The sequence below is a fragment of the Tursiops truncatus genome, chromosome 12 (assembly GCF_011762595.2).
Source record: "Tursiops truncatus isolate mTurTru1 chromosome 12, mTurTru1.mat.Y, whole genome shotgun sequence".
Taxonomy (NCBI): domain Eukaryota; kingdom Metazoa; phylum Chordata; class Mammalia; order Artiodactyla; family Delphinidae; genus Tursiops; species Tursiops truncatus.
This window is the reverse complement of record NC_047045.1, coordinates 62,496,671-62,514,928: the sequence shown is the minus strand read 5'-3', so window position 1 is coordinate 62,514,928 and position 18,258 is coordinate 62,496,671. Positions and strand designations below refer to the sequence as shown.

General features: G+C 38.4%; 1 protein-coding gene across 6 annotated transcripts in view; it reads left to right on the top strand.

Annotated features, from left to right (window-relative positions):
* Positions 1-15,045: 15,045 nt before the first annotated feature.
* The window catches only part of BCLAF1 (BCL2 associated transcription factor 1), a 29,615-nt gene continuing 26,402 nt past the window's right edge, over positions 15,046-18,258 (top strand). For all 6 annotated transcript variants that reach the window (XR_012324863.1, XM_033867773.2, XM_033867771.2 and 3 more), the window contains exon 1: positions 15,046-15,187. The gene's annotated coding sequence lies outside the window, so the exon portion shown is untranslated. The remainder of the gene's footprint in view (positions 15,188-18,258) is intronic.

The window sequence follows — 18,258 nt, the reverse complement described above, 5'->3', positions numbered from 1 at the left end:
ATATATCCTCCCCTTATATGGAGCAATGGCTAGCAAATGGCTGTTCAGCAAGGACTACATATCTCAGCCCCCGCTGCATCAAGTGGTGGTCACGTGAGTAGTTCACACCAATAAAACGTGATCAGAAATGATATCTTCTTCTTCTAGGCCAATATAAAGAGTATACTCCTCCATACTCTTTTTTCCTTTTGACAGTTGGCACGGGGCAACAAGGAGGCTGGTAATCTTTATTGTACCATGGATTCCTTTGGCACACTTTAGAAGCCTCTGGATCCCTTCACAGAATGTTTTTTAAATGTATACAATACTAGAATTATAAAGGAAACAAATTATAGTGAATACAATTATCAGAATATTTAGAAAATCAGTGATATGATAATCTGTGTATACTCATTATCTATTGCTATATAACAAATTACCCTAAAACTTAGCAGCTTAAAACTTTTTTTTCATGGTTTCTGTGGGTCAGGAGCAGCTTCTGGTCCAGAGTCTTTCAAAAGGCTACATTCAAGGTGACAGCTAGGAACACAATCATCTGGAAGCCTGACTGGGGAAAGATCCACTGTCAAGCTTGCTCAAGCGGCTGCTGGCCAGCTTCAGTGCTTTGTCACACTGACCTCTCCATAGAGTTGCCTCATGTCATGGCAGCATGACCTCTCCCAGAGCACTCTCTCCGAGAGAGGGCACAGAATCCATTGAATTGTTATAGCCTAATCTCAGAAATGACATCGAATCACTTTTGCCAAACTCTATTCATTGGAAGAGGATTACACAAAGGCATGAGTGCCGGGAAGCTGGGGGCCATCCTAAAGCTGCCTACCACAGTGAGTTTTTTGTTTTTGTCTTTGTTTTGTATTAAAATACAAGATCTAGAGGCGGGTCTAATAACCACTGCAACTTTGAAAGAGCGCTGAGTATAAATGATTCTTTGAAAGCTTGGCAACAACAGTGATGATAAAAAAAAAAAATCTGTGATTTCTGTTTGCTACAAAGGTGCAAGTACTGCAAATATTTCTGTGGTTTTTGCCTACATTCATAATTAAAGGAAATGATAAATCTTGGGTCAAAGTTAACAGGATGTAATTTTTCCCGTACAAGTATACCAGCAGCCCTGAATTCTACCCATGAATCCTTTGGTGGACTCTTGTATTCCATCCATGGGCCCTATGAGGCTGGGGAGCCACAGATAGCTTAGGGCTCTGAATCATTGCTTGAGGAAACATTTACCAACCTAACACAATTGTCTTGAACTGTTGAGAGAGAAAAAGCCTCTATTGCACATAAGTAGTTGTATATTTTAGAGTTTATTTCTTACTACAGCCTACCCTAGACTCCCTAGTACATTTGCCAGTTAATTACAATATTATTACTACTTTCTCCATTTTGTCCTTCAACATACACTTTTGAGTAAAACTTCAACTTACCTTTGTGTTAAATTCCATATATGTATCTCTACTGTAGAGCATTCATCTCATTCCACTAACATCTAGTTCACTAACTTAATATTTACCAAAGACATGTGGAGACTAAATTATGTTTTTCCAGTGACTTTTACTCTATTTTTTTCCTCCAGTTTTCAGTTTTCTACGCCAGATGGTTGCCAGCTGGATCCTTATGAATAAATTGTAAATGACCAATAATGATAAATATTTTTATGACCCTTGCTCCTAAATAATATTTAAGCATGTTGATGAACTTGTTTTCAAACCATGAGCATCTTATCATAGAGGCAACAGATTATCCCATACGCCATTGCCAGAAATATCTCCCTGGAATAAGTAATGGAGACTGAATGTGTCTAGGCAAAGCTACTGGATGGGTTTGTGTTGGCAGAAATTAACCTAGTTACAGTACAATGTTAATGGGGTTTTTTGTATTTTTTTGTTTTGTCATAGACATAAAAAAAAAATAATGGCACACCACTAGAAAAACAAAGTCAGGTCCATAATTTTACAATCCTTTCTAAAACTGAATTTAAAAACGAGGCAGTGGTGTTAGCTTTAAACCCAACTAGCCAGATCCTAGTATCACAAAATGAATTTTGAAAATAATTGTTTTGCCAAAGATCAAGCCATTTTTAGGCATATATATCATGGTTGGTTGGAATTCAGTATAAAGATTCCTTTTAAATGGAAGCAAACAATATAACATTTATAGTTTTCTCACTGAACTATAGTACTCCCCTTCATTGTTCGAGAAGACTCATTAAGCTGGGACTTCCCTGGTGGTCCAGGATCCGCCTTCCAATGCAGGGGACACGCATTCGATCCCTGGTTGGAGAACTAAGATCCCATATGCCCCAGGGCAACTAAGCCCACACACCACAACTACTGAGCCTGTGTGCCACAACTAAAGAGTCTGCACGCCACAACTAAGACCTGATGCAGCCAAAAATAAAATAAATAAAGATTTTTAAAAAAAGATACTAGAAATAAATGGGGGAAAAAGATCATTAAAAAAAATCATTAAGCAAAAAAAGTACTATAGGACATAGGGAAAAAGAAACAAACTCAAAGGTTCTCTCTGGAAGCAAATATCCCCCTAGCAGTAATTTTGAGTTAGGTTTATCAAAACGGTGATTTACTAACAAATATTTTATTTTTCTCTATTAAAGTATAGTTTTGGCCCTGATTTATAAGAACCCCATACAAAAAAATCTTTTCTTAGTTCCTTATTATCTTATACAATTCAAGTAAAATTAAATTATTAAAATTAAAAAAAAATTTGTATTATAAAAGTAATGCTTATTGTAGAAATGTTAGAATATATGGAAAAGCAAAGGAAGAAAATTGTTTAAAAATTACCTATAATGTGGGCAACCAAATACAATTACAGTATCATTTTGAGCTTTATTCTTCTTGCCTAGTTCTGTACAAATATACATATAACTTCTTAAATCAGAGGGTTTTTTAGGGATTTTTATTGTAATCCTCACTTGGATTAACTAATAGATAAAAGAGACAATCTTGTCTTTGTACAGTTTTTCAAAATGCTTTGTTATTATTGTCTTTTATTTCTTTGTGATTTTCACTGGGATCAAGGCTATATTATTTTTGCTCTGAAGTTTAGTGATTGTTTTCCTGAGAAGTTATAGCAAAATAAGATCAGTTTTCTTAATTTTTTAGCTTTTAAATTTCTTGTTGTTTACTTCTTACCATTTCCCAGGTGTGGAACAAGTTGATAACTTTCTGGTTACCCTGTTTTAAGGTGGACTTATTCACTTTTGTGTTTGTTTCCACAAATGTACTTTTTTAAGATGTAATTTTACAGTTGAGCAACCATAAAACCCTTGCCTTTTTAAAGCTAAGTTCATACTATTGCTCCAGTTTATTACATCAGGATGTTGAAGAGGAAAAGGGTAAAACACACATGACAAAAACCCCTATCTAACAACTTACAGATACTAACTTCGCCTTCAGAGATAAGCCATTTTCAAACAAAATAAGTGAGCAAATGAACTTCAGCTACAAGGGAAAAAAACAGGCCTTTTGGGCTCAACGGATATTTCTCCTAAACTACTCAAATACAGACACAATTGTCTCTGCAGTTTTCCAAAAGGTTAGAGCTGCTTAGTAATTTGAAAGACATCCATTCAGACTGCTTCCAAGCATAACGCTCACAAAATACTACCCAACAGTGTTTTCTGACCTAATCTCAAACACATCTGGAAGGATGGAGATTACAATCTCCCATTCCAATACGGCAAATTCTCAACCAAAAAGTTGTAGAAAGAACATAGGCTTTGGGTCAAACTGAAAAATGTTGGTTTCCTCATCAATAAAATGGAGCTTGAGGATATATTTCTTTGAGGATTGTTTGTGAATATTGAATAAAACTACTAACACGGAATGTGGCACAAAGTAGTTATTTAATAGATATCATTCCCTTTTACCTCCATTTTCATCAATCCAACCCCAATCCTTAATGCTAAGGATAACTCTATTTGCTGTTCAAATTGACACCGTTTCACTTTTCTAGAGAAGCAAAGGAAAGCTAACCACTTAACTATATTTCTTCAATTTTTTTTTTTTTTTTTTTTTTTCGGTACGCGGGCCTTTCACTGTTGTGGCCTCGCCCGTTGCGGAGCACAGGCTCCGGACACGCAGGCTCAGCGGCCATGGCTCACGGGCCCAGCCGCTCCGCGGCATGTGGGATCCTCCCGGACCAGGGCACGAACCCATGTCCCCTGCATCGGCAGGCGGACTCTCAACCACAGCGCCACTAGGGAAGCCCTCTTCAAATATTTTATTTTATTTATTTATTTAATTTTTCTTCAAATATTTTAAAGTAACTTCCCCAATTGTTTCTTTGGCTTAAGAGACTTTCTTTTCTCCCAGTCATTTTAATAAGATCAGTTTTCTTAATTTTGTAGCTTTTTAATTTCTTGCTGTTTACTTCTTACCATTTCTGAAGCGTGGAATGAGTTGATAACTTTCTGGTTACTCTGTTTTAAGATGGATTTAGTCACTTTTGCCATTTGTTTCCACAGTTCAGGCACTTTCTCCTTGGCTCACTTCTTTCACTCATCTTCTTCTTTAAATAGCATTTAGTAAACTATGAACTAATTGGAAGGTTCTTTAACTTACGTGGAAAACTCATTCGAAGTCAAAGAAATATATAAATTGAGGTAAACTCATGATAAATTTGTTATGAGAATGCTCTATGTGTAATCGCTGTAGTTATGGATACTAACAATTTAACTTTATGATATAATCAAAAACCATATTTCATTATTTTAAGATGTGCTTTTTTGCACATTTTAACAACTCTAAAACTGAGACGCATATTAGAAGTGAGCAACACTATTCATGTGAAGGATTTTTTTCTTTCTTACTGGTACGAAAATAATAGTGCATCTTAACAACTGGCTTTTTAGATTTGGTGAAGTATACTACAAACAATTATTTTATAGAACAAAGTGTTACATTTTGGTTCTTGTGGTAAATAAATATTTATTGAACATGAGACTCATAATATTAGAAATAAGATAAAGTAGTTAAGGGAAGTCCTTGTCTTTTCCATTAAAAAAAAAGAAAAAATTTGTGTTACATTGAAAAAAAGAAAAAATTTTGTGTTACAGAATGATTATATATGTATATTCTCATTATATAACTAGTTCATTATAAAATTCTAATGCAGTTTTCTTTATGAATGGCTACAGGATGGAGAGTTAAACTGTTGGGTCTCTGATAATGCTTGTAGAACATCTAAGATAATATTCAAGGTAAAATTATTATGAGCCTGTATAAGATCATATAACTTACACTGGAAAGACAAGCCATCTGCAAAGATGGCCAGAATTTTGCTTATGTGACCTGGATTTATCTCAAGACTCCCAGTAACTTTAAAGCCTAGATGAAGATTTAGTCCCCTTCCTTACATTTGCTCTTTAAATCCGTTCAGTTTCATGGGGCAAGAGTCAGGCATTTTCATAAACAAAGCATAACCTAAGGTTTGGCAGAATAGAGGATTCAGGTATGGCACTGACAATTTATTTTCTGTCTGGATGAAAAATGTGTCAAGTAACACACTAAAATATGGCATCCTGATTCACCTAGCTGATTTCATCTACTTTTCAAAATTCTATCATTTTTTTGGCATTGACACAATTGCTTATCTCTGGAAAGTTGGAGGGCATATGCCTTCCATGCAGGTAATTCATATATTTATAACTGAGCCAGCCTCTCAGAGAGATTATTTAATTCTGCTTTCTTTCCCACACCTGTCATTCCATTGTGTATACCCTTAGTGCCTCATTTTTCTAATGCTTTAAACATTTAATTTCCAGTTAATGTGCACACTAAATTCACCCTTGAGCTGTCTAGGCTTGAATGAGGATATCATTACCATATAGTCCCCTTGGACCAGTGAATTGACAATTCTGCTCATTTTGTTACCTCTCATGTCTTTTCTTACAGCATTTATGAATACACTGACCTGAAACCCCCCTACAGATTTCCATTTCACATCTATCCTTTTGTACACCCTTGTGCAGCACATCATTGTGGCCCAGATCTGGGGACTACTTAGCCTTCCCTAACGTCAGTAGTGTGTGGTATATGAGATGAGTGGTCCAGGTAAGAGCTAGAGCTGGATATTCCCAACACTGTCATTGCTGGGAAAGCACAGTACGGCAGGGAGAATCGTAATATTATTACTTACCTTGCGCCTTAATTGCATAAATGAAAAAAGAAATTTGAAATGACAGAAAACACTAATACTTAAAATTAAATTACTTAAGGTAGAATTATATTGTGCATCATTCATCTATCAAGACAATTTAATCATTACTTGGACACTGTGAAATTTCTAAATTTCTTTATTTTGGGGTAATAAGAGAAGTGTTCAGATAAGTAAATATATATGTATATGTACACATGCTAGAATATATTGATATATCCTGCTACCTAGAATAAGACATATGGGAACTATTAACCAAGTTGCATATAAGAGGAACAAAACGAGGTCAGGTTGATCTAATATTACCTCTATTATAAGTGTTTATGTGGTTAAATACTGCTGTGGAAAGAAGGTGGTCTTTAGAGACAGATGGACATTTGATAAAATCTTAGTTTTCGGGCTTCCCTGGTGGCACAGTGGTTGAGAGTCCACCTGCCGATGCAGGGCACACGGGTTCGTGCCCCGGTCCGGGAAGATCCCATGTGCCGCGGAGAGGCTGGGCCCATGAGCCATGGCTGCTGAGCCTGCGCGCCCGGAGCCTGTGCTCCACAACGGGGGAGGCCACAACAGTGAGAGGCCTGCGTTCCGCAAAAAAAAAAAATCTTAGTTTTCATGTGACTTTTGGCAAGATACTCTACTTCTCCAAGCTTCAATTTCCTTATTGTTAAAACTGAGACTATATACAGTCAGTTCTGCTGTAATGAAACATACCTGTTCATAAGAATTCATGTGCTAGGGCACAGAAATAAACCCACACACGTATAGTCAGTTAATCTATGACAAAGGAGGCAAGAATATACAATGGAGAAAAGACAGTGTCTTTAGCAAGTGGTGTTGGGAAAGCTGGACAGCCTTATGTAAATCAATGAAGTTAGAATACTCCCTCACACCATGCACAAAAGTAAACTCAAAATGGCTTAAAGACTTAAATATAAGACATGACACCATAAAACTCCTAGAAGAGAACATAGGCAAAACATGCTCTGACATAAATCATAGCATTGTTTTCTTAGGTCAGTCTCCCAAGGCAAAATAAATAAAAGCAAAAATAAATAAATGGGACCTAATCAAACTTATATGATTTTGCACGACAAAGGAAACCATAAACAGAGTGAAAAGACAACCTACCGACCGACTGGGAGAAAATATTCGCAAATGATGTAGCTGACAAAGGATTAATTTCCAAAATACACAAACAGCTCAGACAACTCAATATCAAAAAACCTAATAACCCAATCAAAAAATGGGTAGGAGACCGAAACACATTCCTCCAAAGACAGATGGCCAACAGGCACATGAAAATATGCTCAACATTGCTAAATACCAGAGAACTGCAAATCAATCACACCAGTCAGAATGGCCATCATCAGAAAGTCTACAAACAAATGCTGGAGAGGGTGTGGAGAAAAGGGAACCCTTCTGCACTGTTGGTGGGAATGTAAATTGATACAGCCACTATGGAGAACAGTATGGAGGTTCCTTTAAAAACTAAAAATAGAATTACTATATGATCCAGAAATCCCACTCCTGTGCATATATCCGGAAAAGATGAAAACTCTAATAAGAAGAGATACATGCACCCCAATGTTCATAGCAGCACTATTTACAATAGCCAAGACAGAGAAGCAACCTAGTGTCCATCAACAGATAAATGGATACAGATGTGGTGTGAATATATATATATATATATATATATGCATATATACAATATAATATTACTCAGCCATAGAAAAGAATGAAATATTGCCATTTGCTGCAACACAGATGGACCTAGAGTTTATCATACTAAGTGAAGTAAGTCAGACAGAAAGACAAATATCATACGATATCAGTTACATGTGGAATCTAAAATATGACACAGATGAACTTATTACAAAACAGAAACAGACTCACAGCATAGAAAACAATCTTATGGCTACCAAAGGGGAAGAGGGGGAGGAATAAATTAGGAGTTTGGGATTAACAGATACATACTACTATTTATAAAATAGATAAGCAACAAGGACCTAATGTGTAGCACAGGGAACTATATTCAATATCCTGTAACAACCTATAATGGAAAAGAATCTGAAAAAGAACGCATATATATATGTATAACTGAATTACTTTGCTGTAGATCTGAAACTAACACAACATTGTAAATCAATTATACTACAATAAAATAATTAAAAAAAATAAATGTGCTAGGCAAAATCACAATAAAAACCACCAGGCTTTTGGGAAAAATAGGTTTGGGGTATAATACTCAAAAACTTCATCAGTTACACATGAAAAAAAAATAGGAACCCAACAAATATGGTAGCAGACTTTTACACATGTTAAGTGGTTAAGAAATACATAAATACTAAAATAAAATAATATTTTATCTTAAAAATACCTGAAGTTTACTTGTAGAGATGGGTATCAGGAGGGTTGTGAGTTGTTGTCAAGTGGTAGAAGGAGAGTAATCTGAAATCAGAAGGAAAGATGTAACATGAACGGAGGATGAGTGTGAGTTGAAGTAGCTGGTAGGTGTTGGAGGTGTTTGTATGTTTCAGTATTCCAACCCAGTTCAGTTCAGTGGGGTGTAGTTACTGCATTCATGTAGTAATTCCTGCAGACAAGATTGCACATAAGCATATTCTGTCCTTGTCTTTTTGACCTCACACACTTGGAGCACTTGCTTCCCTTGGTCTGGTAGTCAGTCTCCTAGATGGTCCCCAATGATCTTCACCTCTTGGTATTTACACCTTCGTGTAGTTTACTTTCATACTGTACCAGGGATTGGTCTGGGTGACCAATAAAATACAGTAGAGTGATGGTGTCCCACTTCTGAGATTAGCTTATAAAACACTGCAGCTTCTGTCTTGGGCTCCCCTTTCTTCTGTCATTAACTCGGGGGGAAGCCAGATATAGTATGGGGACACTCAGGGATCCTATAGAGAGGTCCATGTGATGAGGAACTGAGGTCTCCTGCCTACATCCACATGAGTGATCGTGGAGTGAATCTCCAGACTTCAAATGACTGCAGTCTCAGCTGACAGCTTGACTGCAACTACATTAGAGACCCTAAGCCAGACCCATCCAGATAACCCCTCCCAGATTCCTGACCCACAGCCACTGTGAAATAGTACCTGTTGTTTAAAGCTGTTAAATTTTGTTATGCAGAGAACTAATACACTTGATTTCATTTATTTCGTACCTCCCTGGCTGGTCTTTCTCTATCTCCTTACTGGTTCCTCCTCCTCTTTTAACAAATCTATAACGGTTGAAATCCTTTGGGATTCAGTCCTGGGTCATCTCTTGTCTCTCTATATCTGTCATACTATGATATTAAATATCATCTTTGTGCTTTATCTCTGAGCTGGAATTCTCCTTTGAACTACAGACCCACATATTCGACTTTGTATCTTGCCTCTCTACTTGGACGTTTCACAGACATCTTAAACCTAACATATTAAAAATGGAATTCCTAATTTCCTTTCTTTCTCCCAAACTGTTCATTCTTTCCTTCCCTATCATTCTCTCCAATCTTCCCAATTATTATAACGGTATCAAAATCCAGTTAATTAAGGCCCAAACCTAGATAGCAACACTAATTCCTCTTTGTCTAAACTCCTAATCCAATAAAGCAGCAAGATCTGTCCATCCGTTTCCAAAATAGATTTACAATTATTTACATTTTCCTTTTCTCACAATGATCATTGTTACCTCACCTAAACTACTAAAACAGCCTCCTAACTGGTCTCCCTGCCCACTGTCAATCCATTTCTCAGAGATAGCAGCTTGAATGATCTTTTTCAAATAAATCATGTCATACCTCTGATTACAATCTTTCGATAACTTTCTACTGCAGTTGGAATGAAATCCAAACCACTTATGTAGTTTACAGGCTTTGCATGACCTGCACTTATCTATTTACCCTCATCTTGAACCACCTTCCTCCTGATTCATTATGCTCAGTACCATTTTTTCCATTCCAGAAACATAAGGAGATCTTTTCTGCTCCAGGTATTTTGCACAGGTCAGTTTCTCTAACTGGAATATTCTTCCTCCTATTTTTCCTACTCCTTATCTTTTAGTTCTTCTCTTAAATCTTGTCTCCTCACGAGGACTTTCCTGATGAAGCATCCTCTCTGAAGTAAGTCTCCCTCTCATATTCTCTGCCACTTCCTTACCAGTATCAGACCTTGTATTATGTCTGTTTCCGTGTGTTCTGTCTGTCCCACTTATTAGATTGGCAGCCTCCTGGAGAGCAGTGTCAATGTTAGTCTTTGTCACCACTCTGTCCCAAGTACCTGGCTCAGTGTCTGTACACTGCACATACTTCATTTTCGTGTGTTAAATGAATGGATGAATGAATGAATGAATCAATAAGCATGTGGTGAAATCCCACCAATTCTTTAAAAGCTAGGCCTTCCCTCTTTCACCACTGGCACTTCTCCCATGAAGCTATCCTTTTGTTTCCTTTGTTTAGAGAGTTATACCCTATCTCTGCTAGATTTTGAGTTCCAACAGAGAAGAAGCAACGATGTCTTATTCCCATGATATCTGGACGATTATAGGTACTCAATAAATCAGTGGTTCTCAGATTTCAATGTGTGTGCCTGCCCTCACAGATTCTGCCTTAGTAAGTGTGAACTGAAATTCAGTGTGTGTCATGGTTTATTTTTAAAATAAGCAACCCAGGTTATTTTTGTATCACACTTTGAGAAAAAAATGGTACTGCCTGTCAATATCTGTGGTGACTCCTCTACACCAGGCTTAATTTTTAGTTCTCATAAGCAATGAGGGTGAAATTTCAACACCCCAAGAAGTCTGGAGAGCAAAGGGTTATTGTCCCCCTCCCCCAATGTAATATTTCCCCATTTTTGCATATCACCATATTTTTTGAGCCCTCTGTGTAGTTTTAGCCCTCTGCTTGTGATGTCAATTGATTTTTTTTTAATTGTATGTGTAGATCTGAGAATTTAGACCTTTTAGGGAACAGACACAGAAATATTTGTCTGCAGTTGTGTAGACAACTGCTTTAAAAGAAGGAGATGCTCTGCTCCTCTTATAGCCTCTCTTAAGGGAGAAATGATTTTTGGTGACGAATCTAATCATAATTCCATTACCACATTTTAAGTAGACTTTCCTCTCTGCTCTTTAGTAGTTACATTAAATAGCCAGTTGGCATAATTTTGGGGCAAAGATTTCTTATGAAAACTTTGAAAGTATTACATATTCCATTTGTTGCAATAATCTTTGTGAGGAAGATGCACGTTAATCTTGGTGGGACTTACGAACAATGGTTACCAGTTGCACTTTGATATTTTAATTATCTTTCAAAATGGAGAAATGAATATTAAGGAACAATACTGTAATAAATAATTCTTGAATAAATAATTTTTGTAATTTTAAATCTTGGGGGAAAACAAAAAACTTTCACATTCTTAGTAGGCAAAAGAGGATAGAAAGAGTGGGGGATGGAAAACCCAGTCAACTTGTGTTCACCAGTAGGAAGTGAAATAGATTAGGCAAGGGGAAACATTTATTTCAATAGTACAAATAGGGAAAACTGCCAGACCATTTGGAAAAATGTCTTCATAAACAGAAACTGACTCTACTCAAAGTATGCAATTGAGGATTCTTGTTTGTGAGCAACAGAAACCAACTCTGGTTAACTCACTCAGAAAAGAAATTTACTGAAAGATATCAGATAGCTCAAAGTACAATGCACATTTTACCACAACTAAAGAAAAAAAAAAAAGGAATGAATGCAAATCCTTGGGAAGGATAGGAACAGAGGAGGCAGCAGAAACGATAGCCAACCCCCTCCCCACTGCCCGCCCCCAGTCTTAATGGAACCTCTGTTGGCCCCATTTCCTCTTTTGCCTGCTTCTCACTACTACTGTTGGGTTAGCAACGTCACTATTCTCAGGGAGTTAGGAGACAGGGACTCCAAATCCCCCCTCAACTTTAATTTCCCCAAATAAGAAAACAGTTCCAATATTGTTCAGCCTAAAAGCACAAACAAAATAAAACAAGCAAAACTAGTAGAATGAGGGAGTTTGCCTTAGTGGTCTAGCCTTCCAACCCCATTTTCATTCCTATCTTCTTTGTCCTTTTCAGACATCATGTCTTTTCCTGTTCTCCCTTTCAATTATCTTAAACAAAACAAACCAAAACCAAAACCCTAAGGAAAGAGTTTTATAAATACATTTGTGGTAAATTGTCAATGACTTATAAGTTAAAATTAGTTTACTCATTTATTAGATGTAAAATATTTCAGTATTCCTTTTGTATGCATTTATCTTATTTTTAAGTGACCTTTTATTTACTAATTGCTTTTAATTAATTAGTTTATTTTGGCTGTGTTGGGTTTTAGTTGTGGCATGCAGGATCTTTCGTTGCACTGTGGGATCTTCGCTGTGGTGCGTGGGCTTCTCTATAGTTGCGGAATGGAGGTTTTCTCTCTAGTTGTGGCATAAGGGTTCCAGAGCGCGTGGGTTCTGTAGTTTGAAGCACGCGAGCTCAGTAGTCGTGGTGCGGGGGCTTAGTTGACTGGAGGCATGTGGGATCTTAGTTCCCCTACAGGGATAGAACCTGCATCCACTGTATTGGAAGGTGGATTCTTTACCACAGGACCACCAGGGAAGGCCTGCATTTATCTTATTAATAAGGTTAGTCATTTGTTTACAATTTATATTTCTTCTTGGAACAATTTTCTATTTTTATTCAATGTCTTTTTGTTAAATGGGCTCTTGATTTTCCCCGTATGTTTCTCTCCACATTATTTGTATTTTCAACAGGAAACAAGAGAATGGAACAAAGAATGCAACTGTAATAGTGGAATTTCAGGTTTTGAAAGTAAAAGAAGACAATACAGTGAAGTACATAAAACATGATCTAAATTCAAGATCCTCTAATTTTGGAGGTTGGTAAAAGCAAGTATCTCAAATCAAATGGATTTAATTCAAGGGAAGCCTGGACTGCTTTTTATTGAATTCTTCAGGTATTCAGTAACACCTGTATCTTGGTATAGAACTGATCTTTTTTCTTTTGATTTCGAAATACCTGATATTAATTTGGAATGAAGATTCTGTTATAGAAAATGTATTTGAAGACGCTAAAGCAGAGAGCTGAAACAATTCTCACACCACTAGCGGTTGAGACGTACCTCTAGGTATTTTGAGGTATTTACTATTTACTAAATTTAGAAAGTTTTTATGTTTACTGTAAGTGCAGTAAAATTTACACACACCAGATACAGAGGAATTTTCGGTAGATTTTACTTGAGAGAAGGTGAGTATAAACCAATTTGCAGTCATTATTGTAATGACAAGAATACCGCTAAAGTGTTCCAATGTGTCTTGTCTCCTTTGTTATTACCTCAGGTTATTTGAAAGCACAGTTATACTACCTCACATTGAAAGGTGACTTCATTTTCAATGCATTTGCAATAGAATTGCAGAAAAAGGCTTAAGATAATATCCGAGCTTGCAAAGCACTGCTGTCAGATTTTTGTGTATTTTGAAAAAATGGATAAGGGCTTTTAGCCCTAAGGGGTCCACCCTCCCCCTCCTTTACCTGCAGAATAGTAGAGTTTTGTATTAAGCCATCAATGGTTAGGTTTACTTTTTTTTCCCTTTTAATATAGTTTATCCATTCAACATATATTTACTGAGCACCTACTAAATGCTTGGGACTTATCAGTGCACCACATAGGCCAAAGATTACTGTTTCCACATTCTGATGGTGGTGATGGGGTGAGGGGCAGGCTGTACAACAAGAGAAAACTGAGAATACATCCCATGAAAATCACGTATTTTTTCCAATTGAGCTGGTATATTGGATTGTGAGGAGAGAACCCCCTAAGTACAGTGTTAAATTCACAACTAGGGCCCAATACTGGACTACATTTAACTGACCGAAGACTGGTTGCTAATTACAACTTTGAAATCCTTTAAGGCAGTTTACGTGCCAAAAGAACAAAGTTATAACGATTTTAGGCCCAAAGGAAGTAAGTGCAGCAAAGTATTAATAGGAAACGTGCTATATGGCTCCTGCTGAAATTCTATCCAAATCAAATGTGGCTTGCCTATTTATAACCTGATTTATATTTTTGGCAGATTAGACTGTGTTTCTCGGCCGGCACAACTGATCGTTAAGTTTCGTGCTCTGCTTTATTTTCATGCTCATGCCAACGTCCCTAGGTTCCGAAGTGGTAACGCTTCAACCACGTCCGAGAAAAAGCAGCATCCTCTGACGCTGAACAGCCAAGAAGCCTAAGCCGCTTCGGAGCACTGCGGCGTGAACTCCGCTACGCGCGGTAGACTTGGTGTGACGCCACTCAAAAAAGGGACTTAGATCGTGGCCATTTTTCTCCTTTCTAAGTGCGTCTGACATATTTTCTATCAAAGCAAAAGCAGCACTTCCTGGTTTCCAGTTGGCGTCGGAGAACTCGGCGCTTCCTGGCGTAGAGACGCAGTGTGCGAACAGAGCAGCCCCTTGCCTCCGCGTCTTTTCCTCAGTGTGAGATTATCCTTTTGCTTCTGGCCTGGTCTGAGTTGGCGCCACAGAAAGCATGGACCAGACGAACAAAAAGTGGGGGCGACAGAAAAGTCCGGAGGGTTCCCTCAACGCAAGGCAGAGAGGCCAGCGTACCCAACTGTGAGGACCATCGACCTCAGGGCCGAGCGACAAGACCCCGCCCACTGTCTACCGCCACCCTGGCGGAGGCGGCTGCTAAAGGCCGGAAGGCGGGGCCGCCAGATCATCGCGCGAGACCAGCCACGCGACTTCCCAGAAATCCTCGGGAAACATCTTTTTAACGGCCAGGGAGCCGGTTTAGGGCGGAGGGGGTGGGCGGGGCCTGCCCATATATTTAGCGGCACCGGAGGCCACGCCCCAAATCGGAAGTGACGGAGAGGAGGTAGCGCGTCGAAGATACCTCTATGGTTTTCCTCCCGTGCTTGAGTCGGGAAATGGCCGCGGTGTAGTTACGAGGAAGATAAGTCCCGGGAACCGTGCTTCGGCGTGTCAGGTAGGCCTTGCGTTGCATTCAAATCATTCAAAGGGCACTGTATGTCGAGGAAGAATGAATATTGTTGAACCTTTTGTTGGTAGTGGCGGGTTGGCGGCGACAGGAGAACCCAGGAGACCTTGCGCCGTTATTTATGCGTTTCCCGGTCAGCTTCCCTCAGGTTTTCGAGGCACTACGGCCCGAAAAGGTGGGGGTGGGGTGAGCAGCGAGAACGGTGTGCGCGCGCGCGCGCGCACGCGGCTCCGAGCCTGGCTCGATACCCACAGACCGCGCGGCCTTCTCATGCGCTTGCGCAGATCTCTCTCTTAATCCCTTCCCCCATTTCCTCAGCCCGGACCTCTGCTCGCGCCCGACTGAACGCTCGCCTCGCGCACGCGCGCTTCCTCCTCCCTCCCTTCGCCGCCTACGGCCCCTGAGGCGGCCCGAGGTACAACTTGTGTTCGCTTCTCGCCACCTTTCTTCCCGGCCTTTGGGGCTTTGATAGGATCACTGACGTGCAGCGAAGTGCTTTGGGTAGGTTAGCTAACCCCTTTCCGCGTCGTTTGAACTCCTTTTCCCCGGCTTCACGCTCCCAGTCGGTTTACGCCTTATTTTGGTTACCTCACTTTGTCTTAGGATCCTGTTCCGCTCTTCAGACCCCGGCATCGCCTCCGGGGTTGCGGGAAAATTGTCTTCGGGGCTAATCTAATCGGGCCCCCCGGTAACTCTGCTTTGAAGCGAAAGTGCACTTTTGACTGTAGGAGTTGGTGCCTAATCACGGTTTCCTAGTTTGGGCAGCGGGCCTTAGTCGATGGATCTAAGAACGGCCCCGCCACCCCCGGGCCTAAAGGGCAGTTGTGTAGTACACGCGAAGCCACGTCCTTTTTGCGAGAGTTTCAGCCCCTTGTACCTCGTTAGAAATGTTGTAGCCGTGGTTGGTACAGTTGGTGGTATACATGGAGCGGAGTGGTGAGTTGAGGTTAAGGACTTTGCCCTCATTTTATTTAAGTCCGTAGTTGGCTTTATTTACTTTTAAGGTTTATCTTGTCAGAATCAATTAGCAGTACTGGCAGCTACTTTTCGATGTCAAAATTTTTTTTTTTATAAATCATTTTGAATTGAAAAAACTGAGACTAAAGTTGGAGGCAGATATGACCAGAAATGATGTACAGAGATTAGCTGCTTCAACTTGTATCTTTTTGCAGCAGCGCCTTTAAAATTTTTTTGGTATTAAAAAGCAAAACAAAATTTCTTATCTCTCAATGTGAATTTTCCTTCCGATTGGACTGTAGCTGGGAAGAAGGATTGGGCTGCAGGTCAGACAATAAAGAACCTTTACAGAGGAAAAACCCCTACCAGTTTATTTGCATTATTATGTGATCCTAGCCAATTTAGGGTAGGTAATCGAATCGAAGATTTGTGTGTCTGAAATAACTCACTTTAGGTGAACAACCTAAAGCCTGTTTACTGATGGCAGTTAGCTTTTTTTTTTTTAAATACCACACTTTCACTGATACATTGTGGTAAACATTGAAATCCCTCTTGATTCAGATAATTAAAATGGTGGCAAAGGAAATTTTTTAGGCAGAGCTGATTCTTGACTTGGAAGAACAATAGTATTTTAGTACTTGGAAATAGACCTGTAAAAACTTGTCACTTGGTAGGCTCAGGTCTAGTTGAGTTTATTGAATGACTTAATGTGGGCAGCTAGCTGTACTAGATTAACTATGTGAGTCACGACTTAACAGAAACGAAGAAAGTCTTTTCAGTTCTACATAGAGCTTTGGATTGGGAGTTTCCAGAAGCTACATTCGAAATCATTAGTTGACTACTAGCTGAATTCTCCTGTGTAACTTACAGTGATTTATTAAATAACAAGAAGTAGGTAAGGGAATCAAGAAGTCCAACTTATATCTCTGGGTAGTAAGTGTAAATGTTGTTTATAGTTGTAGGTTAGGAATTTGTTCATTTTTCAACTCCAGTTTCTTAAACAGTGGTCATCAGTATTACGTCGGAGTCTTAAATATTTAATGTTTTATTTGTCCTCAGGGCTGGGAAAGAAACAGTCTACAAACATTAATGTAGTAATAATACAGGCCTACATTTGTGTATTATTTTGGAATTTTCAAACACTTTAATTTTACTTGATCCAGTATTTGTCCTTATACTAGGTGGAGGCCAAAAAAGGTAGAAGACTTTTTAGGGCTACATGAACCAGGGATTGGCACACCCTGGTCTAGAATGAAGGTATTCTTTCTTTTTCTCAGTTCTGTGCGCTTTTTTCTTTTTTTTTTTTTTTTAAAGCAGGCTGACAAGGAGCTGGACAAAGAACTAAAAATTTGCAGCTAAACCTATCATTTTTTAAAGCTTTTACTTGTGGAAATTTTCAAGCACAAAGTAGAATAGTGAACTGTTTGTTATCTAGGTTAAGTAATTATCAGCATTTACCAATTTTAATATTTGTTTTTTTCTGTTTTTTTAAAATTTTTATTTTATATTGGCATATAGGTGATTAACAGTGTTGTGTTTCAGGTGTACAGCAAAGTGATTCAGTTATACATATACATATACCCATTCTTCAAATTCATTTCTTCTGGAGTGTTTTAAAGCAAAATTACTTTTTTGTAATGCTGGTTAATGCCATATCAAAAATATCAAACTTAAATATAGTAATCATTTGAAGCAGAATTAATAAACTGCAGTTAAGACTGTCACAGACCAGGTTTACCAATAATGATAGTTAACATTTGAATGCATACCATGTGCCAAACTTTAAGTTGCTTACATTTATTAGTTCAGTTTGTTAATTTTAAACCTATGAGTAAGTATCGTAATTAACCTTATTTTATAAATGTGGAAACTGAAGCTGGAAGAGATTAAGGTAATTTGTCCAGTGTTGGACAGCTAGTTAATGGTCAAGCCAGAATTTTGAACCTAGTCAGTTGGAGTAAGAGTCATGGGATATTAATTTTAGGATTATTGAAGATGTGAATAGCAATAATTTGTTTACAAAATCTGGAGCCCAGATTCCCTGAGTATGATCAAATTAAGACAGCTCAAGTATGCTTCATAGGGTAACCTAAAGAATCTCT